The sequence below is a fragment of the Strix uralensis genome, chromosome 4 (assembly GCF_047716275.1).
Source record: "Strix uralensis isolate ZFMK-TIS-50842 chromosome 4, bStrUra1, whole genome shotgun sequence".
NCBI classification, from domain to species: Eukaryota; Metazoa; Chordata; class Aves; order Strigiformes; family Strigidae; genus Strix; species Strix uralensis.
In genome coordinates this window covers 106,423,527-106,438,815 of record NC_133975.1, presented here as the reverse complement: position 1 = coordinate 106,438,815, position 15,289 = coordinate 106,423,527, and positions in this window count along the sequence as shown.

The following is a 15,289-nucleotide window of genomic DNA, read 5'->3' as shown; positions in this document are numbered from 1 at the left end:
CTGTTCTAGCTGAGCTGCCCCTAATGTACTAAATTGAGTGGCATAGCACAACTGTAATTAAGGATGCCCTCCTTAACTTTTCTATGAGGCAAATCAAGCAGAATTATTATTGATTTTTCCCCAGTGAACTAAGAGATAAGTTTAGGGTGGTGGGAGAGATGAATCTGCATATTATATGACATGTGAAGATGGCTTGTCCCTGGAGTATAAGCAGCATCTCTGGATCTTAACCAGCACAAAGCACTTCTGCCAGAGCCCAGTAATTTAACATGTTTGCTGCTACATCTATATCACCTGGGCTAGCATAAAAAAATAATGAGGAAGGGTACAGGTAAGCATTCTGTATTATTTATATATGCAGCTGGGAAAAAATTATTAGTGCTATCTCAAGATGTTATTTAATGGTGCACCTGTAAATCAGAAATCACTGTTCTCTACAGGGTAGGGTACTTTATTTAGTCTTCCACATCTAACTCTAACCATATCATACATCAGTGAAATTACCACCCTTCGATTTCATTACAACAGCGTTATTGGTATTGCACCTGTACTTGGGAATCTCTTCCTGTGATCACTGAGTCTTTTCTTAATAAATTCCTAGCAATAAATTAATGTGAAAGTAAGACTCAGACAAAGGGTACTATATTATATGTAATACATAGTATTATTTAAAACATATTAACATACTGTTTTTTCATTCAACACTCTTATGTTGAAATGCCCAGAATTTATAGTTAGAATAGGAGGCCTGTCATTCCATTCACCATAAAAAAACCTAACAAGAGACTTTTTCTTCCCTCAGGAGACATTAATAATCATATCTTGCTCTTACTCAGCACGTCTCAAACACAGATCTCAAAGCACTTTACGAAGAAGTTTAAAAGTAATTTAAAAATGGATTTGCAATAGGTTGCTGGGTTTTGTGATTTAAATTTTCCTTTCCTTCTTTCAGTTGAATCTTTTGATATTTCTCCCACACAAGCAAAAGCTAACTGGAGATACACAACCCTGAATATTGAGTCACTCAGTGGTTAGGACACCTGGTTAAAGTGTAGTTCAGGGCTTATTCAAGTTCTTTTTGTTGAAGTTCTTTCAGGCTTTGACTCAAAGCAGAGATTTGTGCATTTGTAGTGAGCTCTTTTCAAATCATTCACTGCTAAATGTAGTGAAACTCCTAGCTGCGAATAATTAATATGATCAGTTTCAGTCTTCTTGTTTTGTTTGTGCTTCGTAAATAGACCCTGGATCTCATTAATTTGTTTGCTGTTCATTATTGATTGGATGTATCACAAGAACAAATTTCAATCTGTGTGAATAGTGTTTATTGGCTGCATCTGCTATTCAGTATTACTGCTCGCACTGATGTGTGGGATTGGTCACTCTAGCTCTACAGCTTTGTTTTTCTCCCTTGACTGGTTTTGTGGTCAAAACACAAGGCCAGTTGCTGCCTGAGGATGGGAAGTGAGTGGTTGTGGTGCTGTGGCGTTAGAATCAAGGAACTCTTGCTGAATAGTGGGAATTGTTAGAAGATCTTTAAATGCAAAGCTAGGTTAAGACTCTCCAGACCTTTGACAACAAAGGTGTACTGCCATTGAATGTGGAGTGGGCTGATGTTCATGTTTTCATTTGCTCCTTTTCACACAGATGGACCCTAAATGGTTGGCTGAAACAAAATATAATAAACTTGCAAACAGAGCATGAAGTCTCTATTGAGTGAGGAAGGGAAGAGAAGCAATAGAAAGACTAAAGCAAGCAGGAAGAAGACACAAAAGAGGAAATCTATAAACATGATGGAGGAAGAATTAGCAGTTTCTTTCATTTCTCAATTCTCTCCTGTGCAATTACTTTCTTTTCTTTTCTCTGTTATTCTGTAGACTTGGGCCAACACTTTTAAGCTGCTCAAGTATGTAGGTTTTGGCTGTTCAGGACTTCCAGACTGACTCTCTTAACACTTGGACAATCAGCTTTTATGCTCCTGTTGCACATGTGGAGCATCATCATAAATAGTATTCCGTTTCTAATGTCTCTTGTTAATGAACTAAGGAATAAAATGGAAGAAGAATTGACTGAGTTTGTTCGAGCAAATATAACCAATGTTTTCCAGATTATTTTTCAATTTAATTTGAAGCCATATTTGTTGTATGTGTATGCCAAGACTATGACTGAACCAGGCCTCTTCATCTTTAAAACAAGCAAACCAAACTAAATAATATCCAATCTCTCCTCTCCGTGTCATCGCAAAACTGCATTAAGTGTTTCATATGGGAAATTATGCAGACAGGTTTCTGAAAATATTTGGTTGATTAGGTCTATTTTGACAGATTTACTATCAACATTGCTGCATTGTTGAATGAATACCCAGACTAGCTTAAGTACTGTTGAACTTGCTTGTACTAACCATTTGCATCTTACTAATAAAAATAATGAAATTGGGCTGGCAGAATACCTAGAAATAAAGTTGATAAACTCTGAAAACATCCACCTTCCAAAACAATTAATTTTGCAGCTGAACTTTCAGTGTTTCCTGCTTGCCTGGAGATGGCCAACAATGTCAGGATTTCTGTGGTTGAAGAAAGAATAGTTATTTACTCGTGCAGTTTCAGTTCTACACGCAGTGTCTAATTACCTGTAGAAAGAGATGTTAAGAGACTGGTAACTCTGTCCCAAGTATAGTGATACTGCCACTGTACTATCTTTGGTCCCTTGCCTTTTATTTGGGTAAGCATGTATCAATTAGAGTGCATGAGCTAGCCCAGAAAATGTAGTTATTGATCATATATGATTTGCTATGAAAAGTTATTTTTCTCATTTCTATTGTGTTTTCTGACATTACACAATTTCCTTCTTTAAGAGGAAACAATTCTTAGGTTAAAGGTGATATGCTGGCTGATGTACTGTTGTGCTAAGCAATAAATGGCTAATAAAGGTAAAGGTTGTTCATGTAAGCAGAAATGTGTTGCTTGTAGCTTTGATGGTAGCCTGTCTTCCAATACCACCTCCATGTGACATTTCTGGCTCAATTTTCTCTGTTACTCTGAGTCATCAGTGACAATCCTTTAACTACTTTCAGTCGTAAAAGGCATCTTGGCTAAGGAAAATAACAGAATGTCAGAGGAAAAAATCATGAGTTATCATGAGAAACACTAAGAAAATGCCAGCCACTTGGAAGTATACTTTCTAAAGTCTTCGAAGATTAAGTTCTCAACTTCCATAAAGTAAAGGAACTGTTTAAGGAGCATTACATTGATTTACCCTAGCCAGAGGAGGCCCTTTTTTCTAGAAAGAAAGTATGTTCCCAAATCTCAGTAGAAATTACTTCAGCAAGCACTGCAATTCTGTTAACTACACCCTTTGCAGTTTAGCAAATGCTCAGACATGCTAAAATGATGTTGGGCTGGCTGTGTCCTGGGGGATGGCATCATTCAGTTTGAGGGGGGAAAATACAAATTTAAAGAATGAGAATTTCCAATAATCACATCTTTTTCACATCTAGCAGAGAAATGTAAATCTCTCAGTTCAGCAAAATGGCTAATATATTAGAAGGATGAAGAGGCTATTATAAAGATACATGATATCATAATTATTTTGTGTATTTAAATACAACTCAGCAGTAGAACTGTGGTAACTGGGAGTATTTAGAAAAAACCTTAAACTGATGTAAAGTGACATGCTTACAGCTGCTTTTCCATATTGACCAGAAAATTCATGATTTTTGAAAGGTGTCTGTCATGGTTTAACCCCAGCCAACAACTAAACACCACACAGCTGCTCACTCACTCCTGTCTGGTGGGATGGGGGAGAGAATCAGAAGGGTAAAAGTGAGGAAACTCATGGGTTGGGATAAAGACAGTTTAATAGGTAAAGCAAAGGCTGTGCACAGAAGCAAAACAAAACAAGGAATTCATTCACCACTTCGCAGGTGCTCAGCCATCTCCAGGAAAGCAGGGCTCCATCATGTGTAACGGTTACTTGGGAAGAAAAATGCCATCACTCTGAACGTCCCCCCTTCCTCCTCCTTCCCCCAGCTTTATATGCTGAGCATGATGTCATATAGTATGGAATATCCCTTTGGTCAGTTGGGGTCAGCTGTCCCAGCTGTGTCCCCTCCCAGCTTCTTGTGCAAACCCAGCCTCCTCGCTGGTGGGGTGGTGTGAGAAGCAGGAAAGGCCTTGGCTCCGTGTAAGCACTGCTCAGCAATAGCTAAAACATCCCTGTATCATCAACACTGTTTCCAGCACAAATCCAAAACATAGCCCCATACAAGCTACTATGAAGAAAATTAATTCTATCCCAGTCAAAACCAGTACACTGACTCAATGAAATGTGCTGCATTCCTTGGTTCAGAGTGTGAAGGTCCAAAGAGCAGGTGCCTTATTCTAATGTGTTCTGAAAATGTTACAATGTTTGTGGAAAATTTGCTTCCTGGTGAATTATATTAGTTGTCCAATTTTAAAGTTCATTGCCCATTTTTCCTATTTCACTTATTTGTTTTGGGTTACTATGCTACAGTTTCTTTTCCATTCTTTTCAAAACTAGGGATTACACTGAACCTTTGTTCATTTGGTTATTCTTGACTAATACTCCAGCTACCTATTTCCTATTGAGAAATCAGCTGTCACACTATACTTTATTTAGCTATAATTATTGCTGTGATGGTTAGGTTTGTGTTAATTTTGTAGCAGCGTGTTCACTACAGATAATCTTGTTCCTTTAAAGGAACAAGGTTCTGAATGAGTATAGTACAATAACATGCTTGCGCACAGCACTCCAATAATCAGCATGTTATAACCATACAAATAAATATGTAGCCAACATTACATCTCCATCCAACACATGCGTGACATTAAAAAGATGGAACTTTTTAATCTTAATAGGAACTTCTGAGTATGTAAGAGAAGCATTCAATAATTTAAAGAATGAACATCTGTGAACCATCCAAAGTTTGCTTTCTTTTGAGCTGTAGAGGGAATGAAGTTCTTGAAAGGGTGTTTGAAAGTAGCCTGAAATGCTCAAATATCAATGATTTGTCAGTGGGAATTAGGTAATTGCCTCCTGTAAATTTTATCTGCAACATCTTTGCTTTTCCTGTATTGATTAGACAATCTCTCCAGCTATAGTGAGATCCCAAAACAGGGGACCAAGATCTTATTTGGATACATTCCTAGTAATAAGGTAGTGGCGATGTCATACAATAGAGCCTGATGTCCAAGAAACCTATGAAATACAGCTCATCTTTCAGCATTTTCCTCCATTTTGTTCCAAAGCAAGATAAGAAATTAAAAAGAGTTATTAAATCAGCTGGAATTTGATGCAACATAAAGGGTGGAATCCAATTCATCCTTGAATTAGACTAACTCATTGCCACCTTGGTCCATTCCTCATTAGTATAGGGTTTGAAAAATTAGTTTCTGCCACTAATTTATATATGCTCATGTTATTACAGCATGTCAAAATAAGGAAAACCTTAGTGTACTCTGGTTTATATTTCTTGACACTTGTGGGGTCTTTGCCAACAAAAATATGAATTGAAAGTGTGAGTTCATTACTGTCTTTGAGAGTCCTGCCAGATTTTGGGTTTGCCCTGTTTCATTTCCTTCCTTTTCCCCTGCCCTCCTTTGCTGCTATGACCTTTGAAACAAGAATGTGAACTGACAGACTGACTAGCTACAGAGCAGAGAATAATTAAGCTGACCACCTGCAGCACTGTCAAATGTAGAGATAACAAACTGAAGGGGAAAAAAATAACATTTTTTTTTCCTTTGATCTTTTCCCATCATAGTCCTGGGCTATATATCACTCTTACAAAAGATTCTTAAATAAAAATGTCTTCAAGCATTTTATATCCATTATAAATGGCATGTTATACATTCTTAAAACAGAATGGATATAATAAAGTTCTGAATTGTTTTGATGCGTTGCCAAAAAGAATCTGCAGTGCCTCTTAACATATTCACTTTAGAGATAGTGTTGATAAAGTATTCAGTGTATTTTACTGTCCTGCCATGCATTTTAAATATCTGCAAAACCTATTTGAATAATCACGTACCTGTGCAATTAACAATAGCTGCTATATTATGCATGATTCCTGGCTACTAACAGTAAGAATCAGCTGCAGTGTTCCATTTGTGATTTTCAATTTGTTGCTTAAGTTTTCTGCAATTGATTGATGTTACTTGAGTTAGTCTACAAAGCTGCAAAACCAAAAATATTGTGCCTCTCATCTCAAAGAAAACCCTTCCCCAAGGAAAGGAAGCTTTCCCTCACAACTAGAATGAGAGTGGGCTAGAGAGACTGAGCAGACATAATCACATTCCCCTATCATGTGTCATGATAAAAAGCTGTTTCCTGGCTGCCCAGCAGCAGTGACATTCACCTGTTCCAGTCAGTTCTGTTTGCAGCACAGGAACTTGCTCAGCATTATATAAAATGGTCAGGATGAAGTTGACTGTATTTATGGATCATCCTGAAGGAAGCAGATTCAGTCTGGACTACAGGTTCTACCACTTAATCTAAGAAAGCATTTCACACCACACACACAGTGTGGTACACTGAAGTGTGAAGACCTACACTGTGAGGAAATGGCAGGCAGAGCGGGAAGTTTAATTTGTTCTCAAAGGCACTTCTACCAGTTGTGTGAATATGGCAACAGGAGATTTATGGATAGCAGGTGGGAGTGTGGCTCATGGCTAGTCTTATAGCTAGTATCTTAGGGGATACGTGGAGCTTCCTTGTACCTTGCTCTGTCAGGCTATGTTTGTGTGCCTCTACAAACCATCACTAAATACAGTTGTACTCTGAGCAAAGTCCTGATGCAACTTTGGGAAGCATGAGATAACAACTTCTCCATGTTAAGCCATGTTCAGGAACAAATCCTGCCAACTCTGAAGATATGCCTAGACACCATGCTGGCCTGGCACCTGTCTGAAGCATGGCTGCTTAACACAACCCTCACAAGACTTGCAATAATATTTTTGCTGCCATATTTATTCCTGGCATCTGTAGAAACTGTGGGCTCCTTCCAGGCATGTCCTAGTAATGGGGCCAGCTAGGAATTCCTGTGTGGGTCTGCTTGCAGAGCTGGGCTGTTCCCCAGATGTGAGACAGCATAAGCTCAAGCATGCTGCCATACACATAAAGGGGGAGAAGGGGATGGAGAGCACAGAGAGGGAGACAAACTCTTGTGAACAGCCAAATTTTTATGTCAACTCTGTGTTGCCATAGCATTTTGGAGCATAGAACCGATACAACCATTAACTTTGCCTGCTTAGTGTAGCAAAGCAATCCGTGCTCAGGAAATGAGTGCTGGTATGCAGAGTACAGAATTCCTCAGGCCTGAGATCCTCACAGCATGAATCAAAGGTTGCAGCTACGTGTAAGTCACCAAGAACATGAATCTGGTTTCTTATAGTCTAAGACCAGTAAGTGGCAAGCTGCTAAAGCCATTAAGCAGTAAGGTCGACTGCTGAGAGAGTAGCCTAGGACCATCTCTGTGTTATTACAGAAATGTTACCAGTATATTGCTTCCATCCACACATAAAACTACAACATCTGGCTCAGTTATTTCACATATTTTATAGTATAGAGCAGCATTAAGGCATATGGTAGTAAAATACCCAGTTGTTCTACTCATTTTGCTTCTTTGGTTGGTCATTCAGTGTAAATTGCAATGTGTTCTGTAGGACTACAGAAGTCATGTATTTTCCTCTGTGTTTTTTGAGTTGGCTGAATTTATATTTTGGGGTTTTTTTTCAGTACTGTGTTTTTACATATCAGACTTTAAACCCCATACAAAATGGTTGCACAGCTTGAACAGTGCTTGCTGTACTCTGATTTATCATTTTCTACTTCTGCCATTGGTGGCTTAGTTATAGTCTCCTGTATTGCCAGACCTTATTCAAGATGCAAGCACAAGCACATTGTGTAATGATTTTCAAGGACCTGATCTTTAATCATTTCATTTGCCATACTTCTAAACTGAAATATGACTATTACCTCTTTTAAAGCAGCATTGTATTGTCTGGCTGTTAACCGATTTCTGTCTACACCGGCAAAATTTAGGGTGTTTGGCTATATCATTGGACAGAAAAAGTCCTTTAATGCCAGAAGTGCAGTCTCTCATTTCTTTTCAGCAGATGTGAAGAAAATGTGCAGAAAACATGTTCTGATCTAAAATGTGTAAGCAAAAGGAAGACTTCTTCCTCAGCATTTTTTTTGGCATTGCAAGTACAGACTTGAAGCAATCTCATCCAAGTGCTTTAAAGGAAGCGCAGGTTTGCATGGGTTTTGCAGACTGGTGTAGGAGAGAGTTCAGGCTGGTAGGGATATTCTCATCACCATCTTATTGGTCAGTGGAAGTGGTTGAGTACAATTGAAAGAAATTTGTTGTGCAAATCTGGGCTCTTCAGCTGGCCTGCCATAACTCGTTTGAAACATGCCACAAGATAGCAGATAACAATACTAGTGGGCATGCAATATGTAAGAAATACCACATCCTCTGTACCACCCCTGAAGGTGATGCTGGGAAGCCCAGTACAATGCAGAGGTTAAACAACAAGGCAAACCCTGGCGAGTGCAAGAGCAGAGTCTGGGTTTGGCAGGGTGGCCAAGTTGTGCTGTTCAGCTGTGAGTCCTTTGGAGACACAGCACAGCAGCCCTCTGGTCGGACTTGTTCTTGTGGGGTTTGTGTTGAGAGAGGAGAGTGGTGTGATATTATTGTCCAGGAGATTGATGCTAGGGAGAAGAGGGGCATTTTCATACCCCAGACCTGCAGAATGGAGATAGTGTTCTGGGTAGCGCTGACCTGCTGGGAGCAACAGACAATCTGACTGCTTAGAGTTGCTGCATCTGGAAGATCCTGAATCTTGGACAGTGGTGGGACAAGCCCTGCTCTACCAATTTCTTGAAACTTTTTGGTGATGAAAGACTGAGGCACTGATTGGTACAAAATGTTAAGATACCTGACATACCTGAATTTGCTCCTGCCAAAAGGCAGATGAGACAAAGATAAGCAAGAGATAATGCATGGTTTACAGAGTTGACATGTATGGATCAAGCTGAGGGGAGAACACATGAGCACATCCTTGCACATGGGGTCATGAAAAGCAGTACAGGTATACCCATAGAGAGACCACCTTCAGAGCCTAATAGAAGGGCCACAAGCAGAAGCCTTATAGTATGGTGTCACTCACGATATGGAGTTATATTGCAAGAATCTTCTTCACCCTCAGATAAAATATAGAGTAGCTCTGGTTTCAGTATATGCAGTCATCTTCATGGATGTGTGGGTGTGAGTATCCAAAAGCAAGAAATAAAAATGTTTATTTAAATACAAAATATGATCTCAGGGAAAGGGCTGAGAGATCGTTAATGATCCATATATATGTATGTGCACACATACATATATTTTCTCTGATCACTCTTTATAACTTGAAGCAATACTTAGAGAGCCAAATGGTCTTCAGAGAAGACGACAGGCAAGTGGCTACTGTCCCTGCAGGAATCTATCGCACATAAAACTGCAGCACAGGCACAGCAAGTGGACATGAGCCATGGGATCAGAGAAGGGCAATGGTTCTGTTCAGCATTCATGATGCCAGGAATACATCTGGCAGCTGCTGCTCACCAGCAGATCAAATGTGCAGAAATGCACAGTATGTGCTGTACATCTGGAACATAATGAACTAATGAGATGCACTGACTGATGATGCCTTGCCCTCGCAGTAAGTTCCTTGTGTTCAGAAAGCACAGAAGGTCTATTCTGAGTACACTGCTTGTCAGCTTGCCATGTAAAATAAGCCTGCACTGTATAGAATGGTCCAGATTCACACATGTGCTACACATGGTGTGTGCATCTATTTGTATGCAGGACTTCCTGGGACTGAGACACTGAAGTCCTTCTGTTCTTTCTACACCAATCTAGTAAAATGTTTGCTGCAACTCCATTTTTTGTTACACAAATTATTTTAGGAATTAGGAAAGTTATGCACATCAGCGGAGCAAACGTACTTTCACACTTGTGAAAGTAATTAGCATGTAACAGATTACAAGGCTTCACAAGGTGGTTTGTTTAGTTGAGACTGACAGATTCTTCATGTGCTGATGTGTTTTATAGTCCTCACAACCTTTGTGTGACATCAACTTAAACATACAGAGTGCTGTGTTAATGAAACTGGTCAGTTCATTTGAAAATATTTACTTGGTATCCAGCATTCCTCTTATGAAATAGGCAAAGAGGAACTGTTTAATGGAATAGAGAATTCACTGTAAAATATATAATTTTAGTGGAAGATACTGAAAGACTTTACAATGAAAAGATCAACAGAAGACAAAAGCAAACTGTATAAGAGGGAGGCTGTCTGGCAGACAGAGCATCCAAATTATATCTGATACTTTCTAAAGCAAAATCACAAAAACAAGCAACAACCCAAAAAGTCTGCAAAAAATATTTAATGATATTGAAATATTCTGTTTTATTTTTCAGAAAATGATTTATAGATTAGACAATAAATGGTTATAAAGCCAGGCAGTGCTTCATACTGCATCCCTGCTGCTGGGTAGTGATGTTGCTTAGCAACACCTGAACATGAAGCATCCTCCTGGATTGGCTTGTGTGGAGTGTCAGTGAAGGTTATAATGTGCGGCCAGAAAAGATACATACTGGGCTCATGAGCCATGTCTTAGCTCTTTCCTTGAAATCTCATTTTCTGTTTAAATAGCTATTTTGATTTCTTGGTTTATTCAGCTACTCATCAATGCTAGACACTTCTGTATTTTGTATACGTCAGGAAGTCTTTGAACAGAATATAGTAAGTGAAGTTTCGAAGTTACAGAGGTAATGGCCTATATTTTCTAAAGACTTTACTACCTCTTTCTATGGTACTTGCAAATATATCCACTCTAATGCAAAATCTCATAGTTCTGTTCTCTGCTTATGCCACCCACACCACACATTAACTGGTTTAATGGAATAAAAGTTTACCCTTTTAAGGTACTTATTGGTTAGACAGACAATTTCTTTTATCTTTTTTTCCCCCTTTAGTTGTATTTGAACCCTTCCTATTCATATGTGAAATTAGTTCAAGTTGCTTATCTAAGAGTAAAAAAGGATCTCAGAAACTGCCTTGCCTTTTATAAACTACTACAGCAGTAAAGTTGAACAGGAAAGTGATTGTTGTTTGTACCTAAGTACTAGTGCTTGGTTCAATTCAATAGCAGTTTGCACTTGTAATTTATGCCTCTGCAAAATGGATGTAGAAAGATACTATTCTGACTTCATGGCACCTTCTACCTGTTTTTGTAATTTATATCTTGCAAAGTGTCTGCTGAGTGCTATCAAACCAAAAGTTACATTTTATGTCCGTTTTACAGAGGTATAAATTTCAACAAAAATTGCAGGACAGTGCTGGATTGGACGTGAAGTATCTTTATGGAGACTTATATGAAACAAAGATATGAACCCTGAAGTCTTTAAATGGGTAAAACTCCTACCAAAATTATGGTTATGTAAGGGCTGTAGTGTATAGCTCCCACTACCTGTGAAATGCTTTGGAAGTTTTAGTGCCAGTTTCTGCATTGATGACTTGCACAAATCTGTCACTCTACTCCAGATGTGTTGACTGTAATCTAAATTAAACTGAAAATGGGGCTGATCGTCCGACAGAAGTCTGTTGTAGATGTCTAGCCACAAACACAGAATATCTAGTCTTCCTCAAACCCTCTCTACTTCCTGCTTTCTCACTCACTATTGTTAATAGCAACAGTCTACTTGTCATGTAGATCCATTATTTGAAATTGCTTCTTTCCTGGCCCCTTTGTCCATCTTACATCTGAGCCTTTTATCTCTGAAATACAGAGGTATTTCAAATTTTATGCCCTGCATCCTAAAACCCTAGTCCAAAATATTTATGTTCTGAGTATTGCAGTGTCTCTTTTGAGGCTTGACAAATGTGGTCTAGTCCTCTCCCATCCACTCAGAAAGTTATTGCACAGATCATCTCTTCACAATCCTTCACTGACTGTGCCTCTCTCACATCAAACATAAGATCCTTCTCTTCATGCTGACTCTCATGTTCACTCTAGCATTGTTGATTCCCAGCTCCATCTGACTGTCAGTGAATTCCTCTAAAATGTTCAGAGCAGGAACTCTAGTAGCTAGTTTCTAAACTTGTCAGACTGGCTCATTCATATTGGAGCTACTCAAAAAAATGACTAAACCTGTCATTGCTGACCATGTTTGCTGTCTTCAAAGCTGACTGACACTGAGGAGCAAAACAAAGATATTGAGCTTTGTGGTGTAGGTGGTAGTATAGGAATCCCTGCTCTCATTTCTCTGTTACTGTCAATTCAGAAACTTAATATCAGCTGCTTCTGTGTTTTGATGATTTCTGACCTAATGACTAAGGGATTGGAGCATCTGACATTTGAGTGGAGGCTGACATATGAGTAGAGAGCTGGGATTGTTTAGTCTTGAGAAGGGATGTTATAAACTTATATAAATATCTGATGGAGAAAAATAAAGAAAACAGAGAGAGAGTCTCCTCAGTGGTATACAGTTAAAGGACAAGAGGAAAAGGGGGAAAAAAAGTACAAGAAATTCCCTTTAAACAGAAGAAACAACCTTTTTTGCTGTAAGGGTAATGAACACTGGAATACTGGAACAGGTTGCCCAGAGAGGCTCTGGAGTCTACATTCCTGGAGAGTAACTTGCTCTAGATGATCTGCTTTGATCAGGGAGTTGGACTAGATGATCTCCAGAGGTCCCTTCTAACCTCAGTGATTCTGTGTCTTTCTGGTCAGCCATGACTGGAGACATTTCTGATCTAGATTTATGTAATTACCAGGCTGAGAGCTCTGAGCTCCTGCTCACAAGTGCAGCCTCCAATAATTTAAAAAAAACCAAAATCCAAAAAACCCTGAGTGGAGAGTGCATCTGGGAAGGAGCCCTTTCTTGAGAGATCTTTGCCCATACTTCCTCTCTGTGAGTAGAGATGAACATGGAAACCATGGTTCATTGGTGGGAGCAGTTAAGGTATCTTCCAGAAACGATCAAAGAACAACTGCTATGTTGAGTTACACAGCTGAAAAACCCCATATGAAGACATGGGATGGGGGAGGCCTTTTGGGGCAAGGCAGCCACTGTTATCAATAGGACACTGGAGTGTCTAAACTCTCAGATGAATATTGGCTTAGCTGCAGACCTCCACTGGGACCTGGGAGCAGAAGGGAGGCAGCATTGTGTGAGGCTGGGAGGAAAGGGTTCTCAGACTCCAAGTGAAGTGCTTGTTACAGGGTGAATGAAATGCAGGTTGGGCTTTGACCCTGTATACTTCTCACGGTTTCTGAGACTCACTGGCAATGCTGTAGCTATTTATTTTAGCTAGCCAAAATTATCCCACTGAAAGAGGCAATAATAGAGATTCAGTTTTGTAATAATCACTTTTTTGAAAGACTTTGTTCAAGTGACTGCTTCTGTTGGTTGTTTTTAAAACATGATTGCAACCACAAATTCTCCTGCGCTGTTTTCTTTGGAGTTGCTGCTTTTCTAATTTATTTCCTAAACTGTATGCATTGCATACAGCTAGCAGGCTTTTTTTCTTCTTCTACAGTGGCAAACTTCATGCAGATTTTTTCCCATGAACCAGTCTTTAATTTTCTTCAGTTTCCTGTTTGTAGTGCCTCACACAGATTCACCAAATTATGCAAGAAATATTTGTTTTTTCTGAAAGCCCTCAACATTATTTTTAGAAAGACAAAACAGAAAGTTTAGTGATATTTTGGCATTCAGTTTCTTTAAAAAATCAGTTCAATGTATTCAGCTAGACTTTGACAGCACTTAAACAGGAGTGCCAGAGTTGTATTTTCTTGTATCTTAAACTCTTTAAGGGTTATAACACTGTTGAGGAGATAATAGTATTATAATTTCCAAGATCACAACACCTGCTGCAAAGACTTCTTCTACATCTATGTGTTTGCTTATAACAGAGTTCGGTACAACTTCAATCTTAAAAGTTTATTTGTCCAGATTGAGTAGGCAAAGAAAAACAGACAATGTTTTGTTCATAGAATAGAGGCAAGTCTTTTGAAAATGTTAGCCTGAAAGTATTTAGACCTCAATACGAGAGGGATATCGAGGTGCTAGAGTGAGTGCAAAGGAGGGCAACGAAGCTGGTGAAGGGCCTGGAGAACAAATCCTATGAGGAGAGATTGAGGGAGCTGGGACTGTTCAGTTTGAGGGAGAGAAGGCTGAGGGGAGACCTCATCACTCTCTACAGCTACCTGAAAGGACATTGTAGAGAGGTTGGTGCTGGTCTCTTCTCACAGGTGATTAGTGACAGAACAAGGGGGAACAGCTTTAAACTGCAACAGGGGAGGTTTAGACTGGACATTAGGAAAAAAATTTTCACAGAAAGAGTGGTCAGACAGTGGAATAGGCTGTCCAGAGAGGTGGTGGAGTCACCATCCCTGGATGTGTTTAAGGGTCATTTAGATGAGATGCTGGGGAATATGGTGTAGGGGAGAACTTTGTAGAGTAGGGCTGATGGTTGGACTCGATGATCCTAAGGGTCTTTTCCAACCTGATTCTATGATTCTATATGGAGCACTTATTTTCTTTCCTCTCCTTATACAAGTAACTGATAGCCATCCCAAAAGTATACTTTCTCAGAAAGTTGGAATTATCATATCTTGGGCATGCATTTGTAAAACAAACAAAAAGCCCACAAGAAAAGCCCCAAACCTGAATTTAAAAACATTCCTACAAGTACCCTCAGTCATAGGCTTTGCCTATGTGTGTGAAGACAGCTAGGCTTGTAAGCATTAGTAGAATAAGCCTTCAGTTTATAAATCTAACTTGCCTTTCAGAGGGTTTATGGCTTCAAATTCACACAGCATTACCATTTCTGATCACTCTTGAATATACAATAAGCTAAAAAATGGTTCAGACTGGCAATTATTCAACAGATGTACACTGTATTATGCTCAAAGGGAGAATTTATGAAAACGCTCAGTGGTGGCCTATCTTAACTCCAGTTGAAGCCAGTGGGCACTTTGCCATTCATTTCAATAGAACATCTGGGTAAATACGATGCACTTCTAAAACTCTAATACTGATGTTTAAAAAGAATCAGAATTCTGAAGCTTCTATTACCATATGCTATCATATTCAGAAACGAGGCTATTTTAATAATGGATAGAAGGTAGTCAAAATGTCAGTGTGCATCCTTGTAGATTCAGATCCAAATAATAGTTCTGCTAGAGAAATATCACCTCCAAGGTCTTCTGTGAAAATATG